This window comes from Sus scrofa, chromosome 13 (assembly GCF_054392235.1).
Source record: "Sus scrofa isolate SSC_HxYL_T2T_F1_AM1 chromosome 13, Sscrofa_HxYL_maternal_Yorkshire_Landrace_v2.0, whole genome shotgun sequence".
Taxonomy (NCBI): Eukaryota; Metazoa; Chordata; class Mammalia; order Artiodactyla; family Suidae; genus Sus; species Sus scrofa.
The window spans coordinates 91,841,543-91,864,558 of record NC_139395.1 but is presented as its reverse complement, the minus strand read 5'-3'; the positions used below and the strand labels follow the sequence as shown (position 1 = coordinate 91,864,558).

Below are 23,016 nucleotides of genomic sequence, written 5' to 3'. Positions count from 1 at the left end.
GATTGTTGAAAACACCTTTATCTACCCCTAATGTGTCAATATTTTGGCTACAGAATTATAGCTTGGTGGTTCCCCTTCAGAACTTTAAAGGCACTGATCCACTGTCTTCCATTTATCCATTGTTGTTGAGAAGTCTAAAGCCACTGATGCTTTGACTGTAACCTGTTTTTGAGGTTTTTTCTCCTCTGAAGCCTATAAACGTTTCTGAGTCCCTAGCGTTTTGAAATAACATGATGAAGTGCTTTCGTCTGGGTCTAATTCTCTTAATTTGCTGGGCTCATAGCCTGCTCAATTTCAGAACTAGTATTCTTTAGTTCTTTGATATTTTCTTAGTTTATTTCTTCCCTGCTTCTTTTCCCCCTTATCCATTCTCTTTTTCTAGAATTCTTGTTATTCAAATCTGCATAGTCCAGTATGGTGGCCACTAGCCATATGTGGCTAGTCCAATTTTAAATGTCTTTAAGTGCAAATACACAACAGATTTTGAAGACCTGGAAAGAAAAATCAGTAAAACATCTTAGCAATACTTTTATATTGATTACCTATTAAAATAACATTTGATTTAAATCATTAAATTTTTATTTTTTTTACTGTAGCTAATTTTAAAATTTTAAAAACATTTAAAAGATATATAACAAAATATTGCAATATACATAGTGAAATGATTACTATAGTAAAGCTAGTACATATCATATCCTCACAATGTTACTTTCTTTTGGGGATGGGATGAGAGGACTGAAATCTACTCTCTTAGGTAAATTTCCAGGATTTAATAAATGTATTAAACATGCAGGCCATATTGTACATCAGATCTCTAGATTTATTCATCCTATATAACATCAGCTTTGTACCTTTTGATCAGCGTTTCCCCATTTCCCGCAGACCCTCAGCCCCTGATAACCATCATTCTGTTCTTTCTTTAAGTTTGACTTTTTTTTTCTGATTTCCATATAAGATCATGCACTGTATGTTTTTCTATGCCTGGCTTATTCCACTTAGCAAAATGTTTTCCAGGTTCATCCATGTTGCAAATAACAAGATTTCCTCCTTTTAAAGGCTGAATAATATTCCACTTTGTATGTCTGCATACACATTTTCTTTATCCAGTTATTCTCTGAGAGACATTTAGGTTGATTTCATATTTTGGCTATTATGAATAATGCTGTAATGAACAAGGGAGTATAGATAACTCTTCAAGAGACTGATTTCAAAGTTTTGGTTCAAGACAGGCAAATAGGAGGATCCTGAACTCACCTCCTCCCATAGGCACACTGAATCTATAGCTAAATGTGGACCAATTTCTTCTGGGAAAAAACCCTAAAAACTAGCTCAGCAATTCCTACACATTGGGCAAATGAGAAAAATCCACACTTAAGCGGGTAGGAGATGCTGAGACAATCTTGCTGTAAACCTCAACTGGTGCAGAGTGACCCATAATTAGGAGGAAACTCAATATCCAAAGTGTCTCCCTTAGGAGCAAAGAGTTTTAACCCCGCATTGTGCACCCCAACTTTTAAGACTTGCAACTGGGAGACAACTCCCTTCAAATCTTGTTTTTTTTCCCCTTTTAAAAAATTGAAGTGTAGTTGACACAACAATGTTGTATTTGTTTCAGGTGTACAATATAGTGATTTGACATTTATACACATTATCAATTGATTACCACAGTATGTTCAGTAACATCTGTCACCATACAAGCTATTAGCGTATGATTGACTATATTCCCTTTGCTATATATCACATCTTATTTTATACCTGGAAGTCTGTATTTCTCCATTCCCTTCATCTATTTGGCCCAACTACCCCATTACCCTATGTTGACTATCACTGTGTTCTCTGTATTGGTATGTTTCTACTTTGTATTATTTTGTTTTTAAATTCCACATATAAATGAAATCATGTGATGTTTGTCTTTCTCTGCCTGACTTATTTCACTTAGCACAATCCCTTAAAATCCATCCACATTGTTTCAAATGGTAAGATTTCATTTTTTAATAGCCAAGTAAAATTCCATCATCTTTATCCATTTATCTATTGATGGGCATTTAGGCTGCTTCCATGTGTTGATTATTGTGATTAATGCTCCAGAGAACACTGGAGTGCATATATCTTTTCAAATTAGTGTTTTTGTTTTCTCTGGATAAATACCCATAAGTGATCACATAGTTCTATTTTTAATTTTTTTTTTTTTTGTCTTTTTGCTATTTCATGGGCCGCTCTCGCGGCATATGGAGGTTCCCAGGCTAGGGGTTGAATCGGAGCTATAGCTGCCAGCCTATGCCAGAGCCACAGCAAAGCAGGGTCCGAGCCAGGTCTGCGACCTACACCACAGCTCACGGCAACGCCAGATCGTTAACCCACTGAGCAAGGGCGGGGATTGAACCCGCAACCTCATGGTTCCTAGTCGGATTCGTTAACCACTGCACCAAGACGAGAACTCCTATTTTTAATTTTTTGAGGGACCTCTACACTGTTTTCCTAGTGGCTGCACTAATTAACATTCCCAGCAACAGTAAATAAGGGTTCTCTTTTCTCTACATCCTTGTTATTTGTTGTCTTTTTGATAACAGCCATTCTGAAAGGTGTGGTGATATCTCATTGTGGTTTAGATTTGCCATTTCCCTGATAATAAGTGGTGTTGAGCACTATTTCATGTGTCTATTGACCATTTGCTGGTCTTCCTTGGAAAAAATGTTTATTCAGGTCCTCTGCCCATTTTAAAATCAGATTGTTTTCGTTTTTTTTTTTTTTTTTGGCTTTTTGGCTTTTTTTTTTTTGCTATTTCTTTGGGCCGCTCCCATGGCATATGGAGGTTCCCAGGCTAGGGGTCTAATCAGAGCTGTAGCCGCCAGCCTACGCCAGAGCCACATCAATTTGGGATCCGAGCCGTGTCTGCAACCTACACCACAGCTCACGGCAACGCCGGATCGTTAACCCACTGAGCAAGGGCAGGGACCGAACCCGCAACCTCATGGTTCCCAGTCAGATTCGTTAACCACTGTGCCACAACGGGAACTCCTGTTTGGTTTTTTGATATTGAGTTGTGTGAGTTTTTAAAAATAAAATTTTGGATATTAACCACTTGTGAGATATATCATCTATAAATATTTATTCCTATTCAAATTGCCTTTATGTTTTATTGATGGTTTCCTTTGCTGTGCAGAATATTTTTAGATTGATGTAGTCTCATTTGTTTATTTTTGTTTTTGTTCCCCTTGCCTGAGATAGGTCCAAAAAAAAAAATAAAAACAATACAGGCTGTGTTTTCTTCTAGGAGTTCTATGGTTTCAGGTCTCATGTTTTTTTGTTTTTTTTTTTTTTAATTTATTGGAGTATAGTTTCACATTTAAGTCTTTAATCCATTTAGAGTTTACATTTTGCATATGACATAAGAAAGTGGTCCAGTTTTCCCAATATCATTTATTGAAAAGACTGTCTTTTTTCCATTGTATATTCTTGGCTCCATTGTTGTACATTAATTGACCAGATAAGAGAGGGTTTAATCCTGGGCTCTCTATCTCTTCTGTTGTGTTGATCTCTGTCTATTTTGTGTCAGGAACATACAGTTTTGATTACTACAGTTTTGTAGCATAATTTGAAATCAGGGTGAATGAGACCTCCAGCTTTTTCTTCTTTTTTTTTTTTTTTTTTTTTTTTTTTTTTGGCCATGCCTGTGGCATGCAGGAGTTCCAGGCCAGGGATCAAACCTGCGCCATAGCAGTGACCCAAACAATAGCAATGACAATGCTGGATCCTTAACCTGCCAAGTCAGCAGGGAACTCCAAGCTTCATTCCCCTTTCTGTCTTTTTAGGGCTGCACCTGTGGCATATGGAAGTTCCCAGGCTAGGGGTCGAATCAGAGCTGCAGCTGCCAGCCTACACCACAGCCACAGCCATGCGGGATCTGAGATTTGTCTGTGACCTACACCACAGCTCACAGCAATGCCAGATCCAAGCCATATCTGCAACCTACACCACAGCTCACAGCAATGCCAGATCCTTAACCCACTAAGTGAGGCCAGGGATTGAGCCCACATCCTCGTGGATTACTAGTTGGGTTCATTCCTGCTGAGCCACAGCAAGAACTCCTGTTCTTCTTTATTAATTGCTTTGGTTATTCACAATCTCTTGTGGCTCCATACATATTTTAGGATTACTTGTTCCAATTCTGTGAAACATTCCACTGGTACTTTGATAGGGATTACACTGAATCTATAGATTGAGTTGGATAGTGTGGACATTTTTAACAATATTCTTCTAATCCATGAGAATTGTACATCTTTCTATTTACTTCTATTGTCTTCAATTTCTTTCATTAATGTTTGACAGTTTTCTTGGTAAAATTTATTCCTGGGTATTTGATTCTTTTGTATATAATTGTAAATTGGATTGTGTTCTTAATTTCTCTTTCGGATAGTTCACTATTAGTATATAAAAATGCAACATATTTATAATTTCATATCCTGAAACTGAATTTATTTATTAGTTCTAATAATTTTTGGTAGCATCTTCAGAGTTTTTTTATGTCATCTGCAAATAGTTGACAGTTTTACTACTTTCTTTCCAATGTGGATGCTTTTAATTTCTTTTTCTTGTGTGATTGCTATGGCTGGGACTTTCAATACTATGTTGAATAAGTGTCAACAGTGGTCATCCTTTTCTTATTCCTGATCTTAGAGTAAAAGTATCTAGCTTTTCACTGTTGAGTATTTTCTTAGCTGTGGGTTTGTCACATGTGGCCTTCATTATGTTGATACATAATATGCTCACTCTGCTAAGAGTTTTTATCAAAACTGGATATTGAGTTTTGTCAAATATCTTTCCTGTATCTATTCAGTTGATCATGTGATTTTGATCCTTCACTTTGTTAATGTAGTGTATCATGTTGACTGATTTGTGCATATAGAACCATCCTTGTGGAATACGCTTGATAATAGTGTATTATTCTACATTGTTTTTTTTTTCTTCTACTACATTGTTGCAGTGAATTTGCTAACATTTTGTTAAGGATTTTCCATCTATGTTCATCAGTGATATTGGCTTGTAATTTTTTATGAAGTATCTTTTACTTGGTTTTGTTATCAGTATAATGCTGACCTCAGAGAATGAATTTATTTTTTAAACTTCCTATTTTTCTTTTTTATAATGATTTTTATTTTTTCCATTATAGCTGGTTTACAATGTTCTGTCAATCTTCTATAGAATGAATTTAGAATTGTTCCTTCCTCTTCAATTTTTTGGAATAGTTTGAGAGGGATAGATCTTAACTCTTCCTTAAGTTTAGAATTTAGAAGTTAGAATTTATCTGTGAAGTTGTCTGGTCCTGCACATGTTTGCTGGGAGGTTTGCTTTTTTTTTTTAATTACTGATTCAGTTTCATTATTGGTAATCTGTTCAGATTTTCTGCTTCTTCCTGATGAACTCCTGGAAAGTGGCATGTTTCTAGGAATTTATCTGTTTCTTCTAGGATATTCAATTTGTTGGCAAATAACTGTTTACTAAGATCCTTTGTATTTCTGTTGTGTCAGTAGTAACTTCTCTTTCACTTAGTTCATTTCATTGATCTCCCTCCCACTGTCTATTTCATTTATTCCTATTCTGATCTCTGTTACTTCCTTCTACTAACTTTGGGTATTGTTGGTTCTTTGGGTAAAATGATTTTTTATTTTTTCCATTATAGCAGGTTTACAATGTTCTGTCAGTTTTCTACTGTACAGCAAAGTGACCCAGTCTCTTTCTCTCACACACACTACACACATATACATTCTTTTTCTCACATTATCCTCCATCATGCTCCATCACAAGTGACTTGATATAGTTTCCAGTGCTATACAGCAGAATCTCATTGTCCATCCATTCCAAATGCAATAGTTTGCATCTATTAACCCCAGATTCCCAGTCCATCCTACTCCTTCCCCCTGCATCTGTAGTGTTATAAACTTCCTTCTTAGAATTGTTTTTGCTGTGCTTCACAGATTTTGGAACAACTGTGTTTCCACTTTCATTTGTCTCAAGGTATTTTTTGATTTCCTCTTTTTTTATTGACCCATTACTTGTTTAGAAACATGTTGTTTGGCTTCTATGTTTTTGTGTTTTTCCCAGTTTCCTTCTTGTAGTTGATTTCTCATTTCAGAAAAGGTGCTAGATATGATTTGAATCTTTCTAAATTTATTGAGACTTATTTTGTGGCCTATGCTGTGATCTACCTGAAGTATATTACATGTGCACTTGAAAAGAATGTGTATTCCTGCTGTTTTTTGGATGGAATGTTCTGTTAATATTTGTTAAGTCTATCTGTTGTGTGTTTTTTTTTTTTTTTTTTTTTTTGGTCTCCCTGTCTTTTTAGGGCCACACCTGCAGCAAGGCCTATCTGGTTTTCATGGTGTCATTTAAGGGCAATATTTCCATATTGGTTTTTTTTTTTTTTTTGTCTGAATGCTCTATCCATTGATGTAAGTGAGATATTAAAGTTTCCCATTACTATATAAGTTTCTGTCTTTATGTTAATATTTATGTATTTAGGTGCTTCTGTGTTGAGTGCACAGATATTTTAAAATGTTATATCTTGCTGTCTGACCCCGTTATCATTATGTAATGCCCTTCTTTGTCTCATGATACAGTCTTTGCTTTCAAGTCTATTTTACCTGATAATAGTATTGCTACCCTAGCTTTCTTTTTGTTTATATTTGCATGAAATATCTTTTTCTACTCCTTCACTTTCATTCTGTGTGAGTCTTGGATGTAGCATATAAATGGGTCTTGTTTTTACATACATTCAGCTAAGCTTTGTCTTTTTTTTCCTTTTTCAAACATACACAGCATATGGAAGTTCCCAGGCCAGGGACTGAATCCAAGCCACAGCTGTGACCTACACCACAGCTGAGGCAATGCCAGATCATTAATCCACTGTGCCAGACCAGGGACTGAACCCATGCTGCCACAGAAACACCATATACTTAACCCACTGCACCACAGCAGGAACTCCTACATTTTGACTTTTGACTGGAGCATTTAGTAATTATTTAAAGTAATTATTGATAAGTATGTATTTATTGCCTTTTTGTGTTCTTGTTGTTTTTGTAGTTCTTTTGTTTTTTCTTTTGTTCTCTTTATTTGTGATTTGATGACTTTCTTTAGTGTTATGTTGTATTCCTTTCTATTTTTTTGTGTATTTGTTACAGATTTTTGGTTTGTGGTTACTATGAGGTTCATATTTAACAACCTAGTATACAGCAATCTATTTAAATTGATGGCCACTTAAGTCTGAATGCATTCTAAAAGCACTACATTCCCCCCTCCCCAATATTTTATGTTTTTGACATATTTTACATCTTCTTGTGTATTGCTTAACTATTTTAGGTATAAAGGATTTTTACTACTTTTGTCTTTTAACCTTGCTACTGGCTTAATAGGTGACCAGCAGACCTTTACTATACGTTTGCCTTTACCAGTTAGATTTTTTCTTACATGATTTTCTTGTTTCTAGTTATGCCTTCTCTTTTCCGTTTGAAGAAGTCCCATTAACATTTCTTATAAAGCTGGCTTAGTGGTGATGAAGCAGTTTAGCTTTTTCTAGTCTGGGGAACACTTAATCTTTAATGCTGAATGATGACCTTGCTGGGTAAAGTATTCTTAGTCATACATTTTCCTCCTTTAGCATTTTGAATATCATGTCCCTTCTGGCCTACTTTTCAGTTTCTGCTGAAAAAATCAGCTGACATATATATATGTATGTGTGTATATGTATATGTATATATTGTCTTTTTGCCATTTCTTGGGCCGCTGCCACAGCATATGGAGATTCCCAGGCTAGGGGTTGAATTGGAGCTGTAGCCGCTGGCCTATACCATAGCCACAGCAATGTGGGATCTGAGCCGTGTGTGCGACCTACACCACAGCTCACAGCAACACTGGATCCTTAACCCACTGAGCAAGGCCAGGGATCGAACCCACAACCTCATGGTTCCTAGTCGGATTCGTTAACCACTGCGCCACGACAGGAACTCCAGATATCCTTTGTGGGAATTCTTTGTTGCTTCCCCCTTGTTGCCTTAAAAATTTTCTCTTTAACTTTTGAGATTTTAATTGTAGTGTATCTTGGTACAGGTCTCTTGGGTTCATCTTATTTAGGACTCTGTGTTTCCTGGACTTGGATGTCTGTTTCATTAGCCATGTTAGAAAAGTTTTCAGCCATTTTTCTTCAAATAGTTTTTGGAGAAAACTTTCCCTCTCTTCTCTTTCTGGGATCCCTGCAATATGAATGTTAGTATACTTCATGCTGCCTCAGAGGTCCCTTAAACTATCCCCATTTTTTAAATTTTTTTTTTTTTTTTTGCTGTTTTGATTGGGTGATTTCCACTACCCTGTCCTTTGGATTGCTAATCTCTTTCTCTGCATCCTCTAGCCTGCTGCTGACTTCCCTCTGGTGTAGTTTTCATTTCACTCATTGTATTCTTCAATCCTGATTTGTTCTTTTTTTTCTTCTTCTTCTTAGGGCCACACATTCAGCATATCGAAGCTCCTGGGCTAGGGGTCAAATGGGAGCTGCAGCTACTGGACTATGCTATAGGCACAGCAATGCAGGATCCAAGTCATGTCTGCAACCTACACTGCATCTCACAGCAATGCTGGATCCTTAACCCACTGAGCCACAACAGAAACTCCATGATTTGTTCTTTTCTATATTTTCTATCTTGTCGCAGTTCTCACTGAATTCATCCATTCTTCTCCAGAATTCAGTGAGCAACTTTAAGACTATTACTTTGAACTCTTTAGCTGGTAAATTGCTTATATTCATTTAGTTTTCTTTTGGTTTTATCTTTTTTTTCATTTGTACTCTATTCATTTTTCTCCTCATTTTTCCTAACTCTGTTTGTTTCTACATATTATGTGTATCAGGTACATCTCTCAGCCTTGAAAGACTGGCTTTATGTAGGTGTTCTGTGGGGCCCAGTGGCGCCATCACCCCTGATCACGAGAGAGGTGATCCTGGGTTATCCTCTGTATGGGCTGTGTATGTCCTCCTGTTGTGATTGGTCTGAAACTGCTGCAGTACACTGGTGGACAGGGCTGGTACTTGCCCTGGCTAGCTGTGTGGCTTGGCCACAACTGCTGTTGACATCCTGGTGGGTGTGGCTAGTCTTCAGCCTTGCCATCCATGACGCCTGGCTGTGACTGGTGTAGGCACATTAGTATTGCAAGGCTGACTCCCTCTAGCAGGAGCCACTTTTGAGGGGCACTGGTGCTGGCTGGGGCCACTTGCCACGTGGGGAAGGATGGGAGCTGTTTTGGAGGGGCTGGCTGAAGTTTGTAGGTTGGATGGGATGAGTTCTATGAGGAATGCTGGCATTTGGTGCAAGGTGTTAGGTAGATTGATGTAGAGTGACAGAAAACGTGCCTGCCAGAGCCAGGCCATCTAGGAGGAAGGAGAGTAAAAGCAAAAATGGTGCCTACCAGCACTTCCATCCCTGGAGAAAGTTCCACCAGAAGCCTGCCCCTCTGGTACATGCCCCTAAATTAGTCAATGAAATCTCTTATGACCCAGGTGCTTTTCATGTTGCTCTTTGTGTTGGACTCAGAGTGAGTGAGTTTGTGTGAGCTCTTCAAGAATGGAGTCTCAGTTTCCTACAGCCATTAGGCTCTTCTGGTCATGAACCCAGCTTACTTTCAAAGCCAGATATTGTGTGGCTCATCTTCCCTGTGTAGGCCTCTGAGCTGCGAAGCCCAACATGAAGCTTGGGTCCCATTTCATCTCTGCCTCTCCTACTTGTCTTTATGTGGCCCTGTCTTTATAACTGTAGTTGTAGAAAACCTGTTTTGTTAGTCTTCAGGTTTTTCTCAGAGACAGTTCTATATGAAGTAGTTTTGGTATGTCTATGGGTGGAGGTAAGCTTAGATTTTCCTTCTCTGTCATCTTGACCTAGACTCTCTCTAAAACATAGCTTTGAAAACCAACAAGGCTTGAGTCCATGAGACCTACAAGGCTACAGTGAAGTGAGAAATGGCTCAAAGGGATTACATGCTTTGTTCCACCCCAGGACCCAGTACAGAAGCAGCTGCTATAGAGGTGTCCAGACTTTCTGTTAAAGAAGCTCATTTCCTTATCTTTAAGCCTCAGCATGAGGGTACACAACTAATTTAACACACATCTAGTGGCCTTCTGGGGTACTCTCAAAGGATGGAGACTAGCAGGTGCCATCTTTATACTCTCTCTCTGCCTTAGTCCAGCCAGAGGGCAGCAATTTTGTGCTCTTGCTCTGCCTTACAACAGAGTACCAGTATCTTTCAGAGGAGAGCTTTTACATACACCTGGTATCCTGGATTTTATGTCAAGTGCTCCAGTTTTTACTGCTGCCAGCTGGGGGATGCCACTTGATTGCCTGGCTCTAGAGGCCAGGGGGACCTGTGTTCCTGGGTCTCATGGGACTGTAACAATTGGAGATAGTTATCAGCAGGCTACCATAGCCAGGGCACAACACATATAACAGAGCAAAACACACTACTAGTCTTCCGGTGAAAGAGGACAATTTTCTTATCTAGGAAAGGGGGCAGGCTTCCGGTTTGGTACATATCTAGAGGCCTATGGAGAAGCTCTTAAGGAACGAGGGCTGATGGACACAATCTTTGAGCTCCTGTTCTGCCACACTCTGGCTGGCCAGTATCTCCCAGGAAGGAGCTTATAATCTTGTCCAGCACCTCAGTTACTGTGGCTGCCTCCAGGGACATCTCTAGATTGTCTGGCTCTGGTGGCCACCATGGCATATACTCATGGGTTACACTGGACCATAACCAATGGAAAAAGAATTCTTAGCTACCACTTCCAGGGCACAGCAAGGGGCAACACACCTGGAAGCCCAGTCTCTCTGTGAAAGAAGTCTATTACCTTATCATTACACCTGTACTCAGAGGGGTAGAATTCTAATTATACATAGATCAAAGGTAATCCCTTCCAGAGACCTCAAAGGGTGTGTGCAACCTTCATACTCTCCCATCCCCTCTGCACTCCAGAGCTATAGAGAGGAGGTTTTTTTTTTTTCTTTTTAAAATGTATGGCTGCACCTGTGACACATGGAAGTTTCCAGGCCAGGGAATGAATACTAACCATAGCTACCACCTATGCCACAGATGCAGCAATGCTGGATTCTTAACCCACTGCTCCAGCCTGGGGATTGAACTCATGCCTCTGCAGCTACTGGAGCCACTGCAGTTGAATTCTTAACCTACCATGCCACAGAGGGAACTCCTGGAGGGGAGCTTTTAAATTACTCTGGTATCCTGGCTTTTATATCTGGAGCCCTGATTTTTGCAGCTGCCACCCAGGGGACACCTACTGATCACCTGGCTCAGGTGGCCAGGGTGGCTTGCATTCCTAGGTTCTATGAGAATGTAATGACTGTAGAGATAGTTTGTGGTAAGCTATCACACTCGAAGCACTGCACAAACAGCAGAATGAAATATACCCCCATCCAATCTTTCTGTAGCATTGGCCTGAGTGGCAGGCCTCAGGTTTGGCTCATAATCTAGGGCCCTTCAGAGGTGCTTTTGGAACCGGGCTGAGAGATGACATCTTTGTGCTCCCATTTTGCCTCGCTTCAGCCCACTGGTATCTCCCAGAAAGGAGTTTATATACTTATCTGGCATCCCTGATTTTTTAAATTGCTGTCCAGAGATACTTCCCAATTACTTAGCTCTGGTGGCCAGTGGGACCACAGGACTGGATATATTAGCATAATTTAAGAGCTGCTGCTGAGAGTCTGGCTTGTTATCACCCTGAATCTAGGTGCTCACTGCGATCCTCCCTTTTGGGATACTGATAGGTCTTTGCATAACTTCAACTATTGGTAATCATCGAATATAAAATAGCATGCTTAGACAAGCACAAATGTTTGAGAGACAAGAGCTAGGGAAGGGTTGAGTTGAAAGATTCATCTCCTACGTGAGTCCACTACTTCCAAGACTGGGAGAGGTGTCTGTTTTGTCTAAAGCAGAGAAACCAACAGAGTCAAGCAAAATAAATAAATAGAGGAGTATGTTCCAAACTAAAGAACAAAATCTCAAAAAAAAAATCATAATGGAAATGGAGCTAAGTGATTTACCTGATAAAGAGCTCAAAATAAGGGTCATAAAAATGCTCAAACTCAGAAGAATGAATACAATGAAAATGTCAACAAAGATAGAAAATATAAGAAAATGCTAAATAGAAGTCATAGAGCTGAAGAATATAATAACTGAATTAAAATACACTAGAGGGGTTTGAAAGCAGACGAGGTGAAGCAAAGAAAGTAAGAGTGAACTCAAAGACAGGGTAGCAGAACTGACACAATTAGTGAAGCAAAAACAAGAAGAATGAAAAAAAGGTGAAGCCTGCTTAAGAGACTTATGGGACAACATCAAGAACACCAACATTCATATTACCTGGGTCTGAGAAGGAGAAGAGAGAAAGGAGCAGAAAACTTAATGGCTATATCCCTAATATGGGTAAAGGAACAAACATCTGAATCCATGGAGCCCAGAGAGTTCCAAAATAGATGAACCCAAAAAGACCCACAAGGAACACATATTATAGTTAACGTGTCCCCCAAAAAATTAAAGACAAGGAGAGATTCTTAAAAGCAGCAAGAGAAAAACACTTAGTTTTGTATAAGGAAACCTCTGTAAGACTAAGAGCTGATTTTTCCACAAAAATTGCAGAACAGAAGGGAGTGGTATGGTATATTCAAGGTCCTGAAAGAAAAAAATTTCAGCCAAGAGTATCTAACAGGCATAGTTTTCAACAAGCATTGACAAAGAGACAAAGACTTTCCCAGACAGCAAAACTAAGGGGGTTCATCACCACTAAACTGGCCTTACAGGCAATGCTAAAGGTACTTTCACTCTCTTAAAATAGAGTGTTTTCAATATAATTTGTTATATGTAAGCCTGATGGTACCCACAATGCAATAACCTAGAGCAAATACACAAAATATAAAGAAAAAGGAATCTAAGCATATCATGAAAGTCATCAAACCATAAAGGAAGAGAACATGAGAAAAAGAAACAGAGAAGAACTACAACAATACTCAGAAAACAGTGAACAAAATGGCAATAAGTACATACCTATCAACAATTACTTTAAATGTAAATGGAATAAGTTTTCCAATTAAAAAACATAGAGTGGCTAAATAGATAAGAAAACAAGACCTATCTATATGTTGCATACAAAAAACTCACCGGGTGTTGGAGTTCCCATTGTAGCTCAGTGGTTAATGAACCTAACTAGCATCCATAAGGACGTGGGTTTGATCCCTGGCGTTGCTCGGTGGGTTAAGGATCCAGCATTGCTGTGAGCTGTGGTGTAGGTCACAGATGCAGCTCTGATCTGGCATTGCTGTGACTGTGATGTAAGCTAGTGGCTACAGCTCCAATTTGATACCTAGGCCGGGAACTTCCACATTCCATGGATGCAGCCCTAAAAAGACACATACACACACAAAGAAAAGACCAGAAAATCAAAAACCAAAAAAAAAAAAAAACCAAAAAAAAACCCCTCAAAACAAAAAACTCACTGGGTGTTAATACATACACAGACTGAAAGTAAAGGGATGGAAAAAGGTTTCATGCAAATCAGACAAAAGACTTTAAAAAAAGACTGTAATAAGAGAGAAAGGGCATTACAGAATGACACAGACATCAATCCAACAGGGGGACATATTTATAAATATTTATGCAGCTAAATATATAAAGTAAATATTACTAGACTTAAATTGACAGCAATACAATAACAGAAAGATACTAAGTACCCCACTTTCATTGATGACTAGATCATTCAGACCATAAGTCAATGAGGAAACATCATTAAATGATACCTTAAATGATGTCAGACTAGATGAACTTAGCAGTCACATACTGAACATCCTATCCAAAACTAAAAAAATACATATTCTTCACAAGTGCATGTGAAACTTTCCACAAGTTAGATCATATGTTAGGCTATTAAACAAGTCAATAAATTGACTCTTCTGACTGCAACTGTATGAAACTAGAAATTAATTACAAGAAGAAAGCAGGAAAATTCTCAAATACGTTGTGATTAAACAACATGCTATTAAACAACCAATGTGTCATAAAAGAAATAAATGAGAGAGGAAGCAAGATGGCAGAAGAGTAGGGGGACACGCTTGCCCTCTCCCACAGACACAACAAAAAAACCACATCTACATGTTAAACAACTTGCAAGAACAGCAACTAAATGCTGGCAGAAGAACTTAAACTTCCAATAATGGCAAGAATCTCATGACATAACTGGGTAAAACAAGAGAAGAGAGGAGAGTGAGAGAAGGGGAATCAGGACCAGATGGGTGCTCCCGAAAGGGAACTGTGAAAGAGAAAGCAAACCCACACCTTGGAAAGTCACCTAATCAATGGAAAGATCAACCAAGTCAGAGGGATCTCCAGTCGCTGAGAAGAGGGCAGCAGGTCATAGGTCTGAGATCTGAAAAGCAGAGTGAGAGCCGAACAGATCATTTGAACTACTGGCACAGTCGCCAAAAACCAAGATGTTCGGGTGGAGGCTGGAAACTGAGACCTTGGCTCTGGAGGTTAGTCCCTGGGAGCAGGCTGGGGTTGGTGGTGCAGAGACATCCTGGGGGACTAGGAAGCGGTTGGTCGGGTTGGCAGTGTGGAGGCAGCCTGAGGGATTAGGAAGCAGTGTGTCGCGGGTGGACGGAGCAATACACTAAGGGCTGGGGAGTGGAAAGCCACACAGAAGGAACCTGGGAGAAGAGTTGGACCCACAGGAGAGACAAGGCCGGCAGTGTTGGGAAGGGGAGAGGAGGAGGGGTGGGCCACCATAGAATACTCCTTGTGACACAGTGAGCATGCTTGCCCACCAGCTAGCAGATAGCAGTGCTTCCCAGTGCATCCCCTCTTCCCCTCCCCAGTGCACGTGACTGACCTGAGGCTGCCTGCCATCCCGGAGGGCTGGCCTCACCACTCGTGGAAAGCTGACCTCCTCAGGGGCATTCCTCACCCTGGCCTGCCTGCCCTCTGGAGGGGCTACACCCCCGCAGAGCAGAGCCCAGCACTGCCAGCACCCTGGAAGAGCCCTGCAGCCCAGAAATGCCAGAGCAAGCTCTGCCCTGCCAAGGGAAAACTGCCTCCATTGTGGGGCGGTCCTGCCAGTTCTGGCTGCCCCGGGGAAGTGCCCTTTTGTCTCCCAGCAGCCTGACTAGCTGCTCCCACCCTCGGGAGATGCTGCACTCCTGGGAGCAGCTGCTCAGCACTGCCTGCCCCCTGGAAGAGCTCTGCAGCCCAGAAACACCAGAAAAAGCTCCACGTGGCCACAGGAAGTCTGCCTCCATTGCAGGGCGGTCCTGCCAGTTCAAGCTGCTCTGGGGAAATGCCCCTTTGTCTCCTAGTAGCCTGGCTAGCTGCTCCTGCCCTCAGGAGGTGCTGCACTCCTGCAGAGCAGCGCCCAGCACCACCAGCACCCTGGAAAAGCTCTGCAGCCTAGAAACGCCAGAGTAAGCTCTGCCTGGCCACGGGAAGTCTACATCCATCACGGTGTGGACCTGCCAGTCCCGCCTGCCCTCAGGAAGTCCTCCTTTGCTTCAGAGTAACCCTGCTAGCTCCGCCCACACTCGGAAACACCCTGCTGCCTTGAAGACTGGCCAACACCACCAGTTCTTGGAAACACTCCACAGCAGTGCCAGGGCAAACCCTGCCCAGCCACATGGAGTACACCTCCACCAAGAAAAAGAAAATAACAAGCAAGATGAGGAAGCTCAGAAACCACTCCCAGTGAAACCAACAGAAGAACTCACCTAAAGTAGTCAACAGTGAATCAGAACTCTGCAGTCTGACAGACTTGGAGTTCAAAAGGGAGATAGTGAAAATACTGAAGGAATTAGGAGAAGATATGAACAGTGATGCAGACTCCCTCAGAAAGGAACTAGAAAATATAAAGAGGAGCCAAGAAAAACTAGAAAATTCACTTGTAGAGATACAAACTGAGCTAAGGGCAGTAAAAACCAGAATGAATAATGCAGAAGAACGAATTAGTGATGTGGAAGATAGAATAATGGAAATCACCCAAACAGGACAGCAGACATAAAACCAAATGAAAAAATATGAAAGCAATATAAGAGACCTATGGGATAACGTAAAGCGGGCCAAATATGCATAATTCCAGAAGGAGCAGAAAAAGATAAGGGGATGGAAAATATATTTGAAGAAATTATCGTTGGAAACTCCCCAAATCTAAAGGATACTGATTTCAAGATTCAGGAAGCACAAAGGGCCCCAAACAAGTTGAACCCAAATAGACCCACACCAAGATACATTATAATGAAAATGGCAAAAGTTAATGATAAAGAGAGGATCCTAAAGGCAGCAAGAGAAAAGCAGAATGTTACTTATAAGGGAACCCCCATAAGGTTATCAGCTGATTTCTCTACAGAAACTCTATAGGCCAGGAGGGAATGGCAAGAGATATTTAAAGCACTGAAAGGAAAAACTATGCAACCTAGAATACTCTATCCAGCAAGAATATAATTTAAAAATAGAAGGGGGAATAAATTTTTTTTCCAACAGACAAAAACTAAAAGAATACAGCAATACAAAACACATTCTAAAAGAAATATTGAAAGGCCTTCTCTAAATAAAAAAAAATAAAGAGAGGAAGAACTAGGATGGAGGAAACCACAATCAAGAGAGCAGTCACTCAAATAAGCCAGCATACAGATCTAATCATGAAGATGTTTAAAACAAAATAAAATTAAAAAGAAAAAAGGAGACATCAAAATCATAAAATGTGGGCAAGGGAAGTAAGGAAATAAATAGATTCTTTTTAAAATTTTAGTATGGTAATGAAGTGTTTGAACCTACAGGACTATCAGGCCAAAACACACAATTATAGGAAGTGGTTAACATACTTAAACAACAGGGCAACCACAAATCAAAACCAAACATTACATTCACAAAAAATGAAAAGAAAAATACTCAAGCAGAAAATAATTGGAGACCATCCAACCAAAAAAAGAAAGGAAGAATGGAGAATCACAGAATCACCTGGAAAATGAGGTTTAAAATGGCAATAAATAATCATCTATCAATTATCACCTTAAATGTGAATGGACTGAATGCTCCAATCAAAAGACACAGAGTGGCTGATTGGATAAAAAAGCAAAAAACTTCAATCTGCTGCCTACAAGAAACTCACCTTAGGAAAAGGACACATATAGATGGAAAGTGAGGGGGGTGGGAAAAATTATTTCATGATAATGGACATGACAGGAAAGCAGGAGTTGCAATACTCATATCAGACAAAATAGACTTTAAAATGAAAGCCATAAAAAAAGAAAAAGAAGGACACTATTTAATGATTAAAGGATCCATTCAAGAAGAGGATATCACTATCATCAACATATATGACCCAAATATGGGAGCACTCAAATACATACAACAAATATTAACAGACATAATGGGAGAAGTTGATGGGAATACAATCATAGTAGGAGACTTTAACACCCCACTCACATCAATGGACAGATCCTCTAGACAGAAAACCAATAAAGCAATAGAGATCCTAAAGGAAGCAATAGAAAAGTTAGACTTGGAGTTCCCATCATGGCACAGTGGTTAACGAATCCGACTAGGAACCATGAGGTTGCGGGTTCGGTCCCTGCCCTTGCTCAGTGGGTTAAGGATCCAGCATTGCCGTGAGCTGTGGTGTAGGTTGCAGATGTGGCTCGGATCCTACGTTGCTGTGGCTCTGGTGTAGGCCAGGTGGCTACAGCTCTGATTGGACCCCTAGCCTGGGAACCTCCATATGCCATGGGAGCGGCCCAAGAAATAGCAAAAAAAAAAAAAAAAAGAAAAGTTAGACTTAATTGACATCTTCAGGACACTACATCCAAAAAAATCAGAATATGCATTCTTCTCAAGTGCGCATGGAACATTCTCAAGAATTGATCACATATTGGGGCACAAAGCTAACCTCAACAAATTTAGGAGCATAGAAATTATTTCAAGTATCTTCTCTGACCACAATGGCATGAAACTAGAAATCAACCACAGGGAAAGAAATGAGAAAAAACCTACTACATGGAGACTAAAAACATGCTACTAAAAAACCAATGGGTCAATGAGGAAATCAAGAAGGAAATTTAAAAATATCTCTAGACAAATGACAGTGAAGGCACAACTGCTCAAAATCTATGGGATGCCACAAAAGCAGTGCTCCGAGGGAAATTCATAGCAATACAGGTCTTCCTCAAAAAAGAAGAAAGATATCAAATTGACAACCCACCACCTAAATGAATTAGAAAAAGAAGAACAAAAAAGACCTGAAGTCAGCAGAAGGAAGGAAATTATAAAGATCAAAAAGGAAATCAATAAAATAGAGATTCAAAAAACAATAGACAAAATTAATAAAACCAAGACCTAGTTCTTTGAAAAGGTAAACACAATTGACAAACCCCTGGCTATACTCACTAAGAAGAGGAGAGAAAGAACCCAAATAAACAAAATTAGAAATGAAAAAGGAGAAATCACAACAGATACTGCAGAAATACAAAAAAACTGCAAGAAAATACTATGAACAACTATATGCCAACAAATTTGACAATTTGGAAGAAGTGGACAACTGTCTAGAATCTTACAGCCTGCCAAAACTGAATCAATAAGAAACAGACAAAGTGAACAGACAGATCACTAGAAGTGAAATTGAATACGTCATAAAAACACTCCCTACAAATAAAAGCCCAGGACCACATGGCTTCACAGTTAAATTCTACCAAACATACAAAGAGGATCTGGTGTCCATTCTCCTTAAACTTTTTCAAAAGGTTGAGGAAGATGGAACACTCTCAAAGACATTCTATGACGCCACTATCATCCTAATTCCAAAACCAAAGATACTACCAAAAAAGAAAACTATCGGCCAATATCTTTGATGAATATAGATGCAAAAATTCTCAACAAAATCTTTGCCAACAAAATCCAGCAACATATCAAAAAGATCGTACTCCATGACCACGTGGGGTTCATAAGGATGGTTCAACATATGCAAATCAATCAACATCATACACCACATTAACAAAAGAAAAGTCAAAAACCATATGATCATCTCAATAGATGCAGAAAAAGCATCTGACAAAGTCCAACATCCATTCATGATCAAAACTCTTGCCAAAGTGGGTATAGAGGGAACATTCCTGAACATAATCAAAGCCATTTACGACAAACCCACAGCAAATATAATACTCAATGGGGAAAAACTGAAAGCCTTCTCACTCAAATCTGGAACAAGACAGGGATGCCCACTCTCACCACTGCTTTTCAACATAGTTTTGGAAGTCTTAGCCATAGCAATTAGACAAACAAAAGAAATAAAAGGCACCCAAATAGGAAAAGAAGAGATAAAAGTGTCACTGTATGCAGACAATATGATACTATACATAGAAAACCCCAAGGACTCAACCCCAAAACTACTTGAACTGAATAACAAATTCAGCAAAGTAGCAGGATATAAGATTAACATTCAGAAATCAGTCGCATTTTTGTATACTGACAAATATTAGAAAAGGAATACAAAAATACAATACCTTTTAAAATTGCACCCCAGGAGTTCCCATCGTGGTGTAGTGGTTAACAAATCCAACTAGGAACCATAAAGTTGCAGGTTTGATCCCTGGCCTTACTCAGTGGGTTAAGGATCTGGCCTTGCTGTGAGCTGTGGTGTAGGTCGCAGATGCGGCTCAGATCCCGTGTTGCTGTGGCTCTGGCATAGGCCAGCAGCTACAGCTCTGAATAGACTCCTAGCCTGGGAACCTCCATATGCCATGGGAGCAGCCCTGGAAAAGGCAAAAAGACAAAAAAAAAATTGTACCCCAAAAAATCAAATACTTGGGAATACACCTGACCAAAGAAGTAAGGGACTAATACGCCTAGAAGTATAAAACATTAATCAAGGAAATTAAAGAAGATGTAAAGAAGTGGAAAGATATTCCGAGCTCCTGGGTTGGAAAAATTTATATTGTAAAAAATGGCCATACTACCCAAAGCATTCTACAGATTCAGTGCAGTACCTATCAAATTACCCATGACATTTTCCACAGAACTAGAACAAACAATCCAAAAATTTATATGGAACCACAAAAGACCCAGAATTGCCAAAGAAATCTTTGAAACAAAAACTAAGCAGGAGGCATAACTCTTCCATAACTCCCTCTTTAAGCAATATTACAAAGTCACAGTCATCAAAAAAGTGTGGTACTGGTATCAAAACAGACAGACCGACCAATGGAATAGAATGGAGAACCCAGAAATAAACCCAGATACTTATGGTCAATTAATCTTTGACAACGGAGGCAAGCACATAAAAAGGGGAAAAGAAAGTCTATTCAATAAGAATTGCTGGGAAACCTGGACAGCTGCATGCAAAGCAGTGAAACTAGAACACACCCTCACACCATGCACAAAAATAAACTCAAAATGGCTGAAAGACTTAAATATAAGACAAGACCCCATCAAACTCCTGGAAGAGAACACAGGCAAAACATTCTCTGACATAAACCTCATGAATATTTTCTCAGGTCATTCTCCCAAGGCAACAGATATAAAAGCAAAAATAAACCAGTGGGACCTAATCAAACTGAGAAGCTTTTGCACAGCAAAGGAAACCAAAAAGAAAACAAAAAGACAACTTACAGAATGGGAGAAAACAGTTTCAAACGATGCAACAGACAAGGGCTTAATCTCTAGGATATACAAGCATCTTATACAATGCAACAGCAAAAAGGCCAACCACCCAATGGAAAAATGGGCAAGAGACCTGGAAGGACCGTTCTCCAAGGAAGATATACAGATGGCCAACAAGCACATGAAAAAATGCTCAACATCACTGATTATAAGAGAAATGCAAATCAAAACTACCATGAGATACCACCTCACACCAGTCAGAATGGCCATCCTTAATAAGTCCACAAATAACAAGTGCTGGAGGGGGTGTGGAGAAAAGGGAACCCTCCTGCATTGTTGGTGGGAATGTAAACTGGTACAGCCACTATGGAGAACAGTTTGGAGATACCTTAGAAATCTATACATAGAACTACCATGTTTCTCAGCAATCCGACTCTTGGGCATATATATGGACAAAACTCTCCTTAAAAAAGACCCATGCACCCACATGTTCATTGCAGCTCTATTCACAATAGCCAAGACATGGAAAAAACCCAAATGTCCATCAACAGACAACTGGATTAGGAAGATGTGGTATATATACACAATGAAATACTACTCAGCCATAAAAAAGAATGACATAATGCCATTTGCAGCAACATGGATGGAACTAGAGACTGTCATACGAGTGAAATAAGTCAGAAAGAGAATGACAAATACCATATATCACTTATAACTGGAATCTAATATACAGCACAAATGAACCTTTCCACAGAAAAGAAAATCACAGACTTGGAGAATAGACTTGTGGCTGCCCAGGGGGAGAGGGAGGGAGTGGAAGGGATTGGGAACTTGGGGTTAGTTAATGGCAACTATTGCTCTTGGAATGGATTTACAATGAGATCCTGCTGTGTAGCATTGAGAACTATGTCTAGATATTTACACTGCAACACAACAATGGCAGGAAAAAGTATGTATACATGTATGTGTAACTTGGTACCCATGCTGTCCAGCAGAAAAAAAACGAAATAAATGAAAGCAAAAAAATATCTTGAGAGAGAGGAAAAAAGGAAATACAACACACTAAAACTTACAGGATTCAGTGAAAACTTTTCTAAGGGGAAAATTCATAGTGACAAATGCCTATATCAAAATCCAAGCAAAACCTCAAATAACCTAAGTATTCCTCCAGCAGCTAGAGAAAGTAGAACAAATGAAACTCAAAGTTAGTAGAAGGAAAGAAACAAAGATCAGGGCAGAAATAAATGAAAAAGACACTATAAGACAATAAAAAGATCAATGAAACTAAGAACTGGTTCTTTGAAAATATGAACAACATTGACAAACCTTTAGCTATATTCGAGAATGGGGGGGGAATAAAATCGTAAGTGAAAGAGGAAACATTAATACTGATACTATAGAAATACAAAGGATTATAGAAAACTACTAGGAACAATTATACATCCACAAATTTGACAATTCAGAAAAAAATGGATAAATTCCTAAAAACATAGAGCAAGAAAACCTTAACAATCCAATTACTCACAAGGAAATTGAATCAGTAGTGAAAAACCTCCCAATAAACAAAAGTCTAGGACCAGACAGATTTACTGGTGAATTCTACTAATCATCTAAAAAAGACTTATACTAATCCTGTTCAATGTCTTCTAAAAACAGGAGAGAAAGGAACATCAAAACTAGTTTTCTGAGGTTAGCATTTCCCAATTACAAAACCAGACAAGTATGTCACAAGAAAAGAAAATTACAGGCTGATATTCCTGATGGATATAGATGAAAAAATCATCAACAAACTATTAGCAAACAATTCAACAATAAAGTAAAAAGATCATATACCAAGATTCCAGGGATGTAACATCTGCAAATCAATTAGTGTGATACACCCCACTAACAAAAGGAAGGGTAAAAAAATCTATCATCTGAATAGATGTAAAAAAAAGCATCTGACAAAACTCAACACTCATTTATTATAAAAACTCTCTGCTCTCAGGAGTTCCTTTGTGGTACAGCAGGTTAAGGACCCAGCGTTATCACTTCAATGGCTTGGGTTTAATCCTTGGCCTGGAAACTTCCACATGCCATGGGTGTAGCAAAAACAACAACAAAACCCCCAAACCAAAACAAACCTACAAACTCTTAACTCTCGAAGTGGGTATAGAGGGAACATACCTCATCATAGTAAGGGCCATATGGGATAAGCATGTTATACACCATGGTGAAAAGCTTGATGTGTTTTTTTCCACTAAGACTAGGAACAAGAAAAGGGTACCCACTCTTGCTATTTTTATTCAAGGTAGTACTGGAAGTCCTAGTCAGAGAAATTAGGCAAGAAAGAGAAAT

At 39.3% G+C, this 23,016-nt stretch overlaps 2 protein-coding genes across 4 annotated transcripts in view; both read right to left on the bottom strand.

Annotated features, from left to right (window-relative positions):
• Nucleotides 1-23,016, bottom strand: part of PPP2R3A (protein phosphatase 2 regulatory subunit B''alpha) — a 200,844-nt gene that overhangs the window by 30,738 nt on the left and 147,090 nt on the right. The window lies entirely within an intron of this gene.
• The window catches only part of IL20RB (interleukin 20 receptor subunit beta), a 991,209-nt gene that overhangs the window by 860,769 nt on the left and 107,424 nt on the right, over nt 1-23,016 (bottom strand). The window lies entirely within an intron of this gene.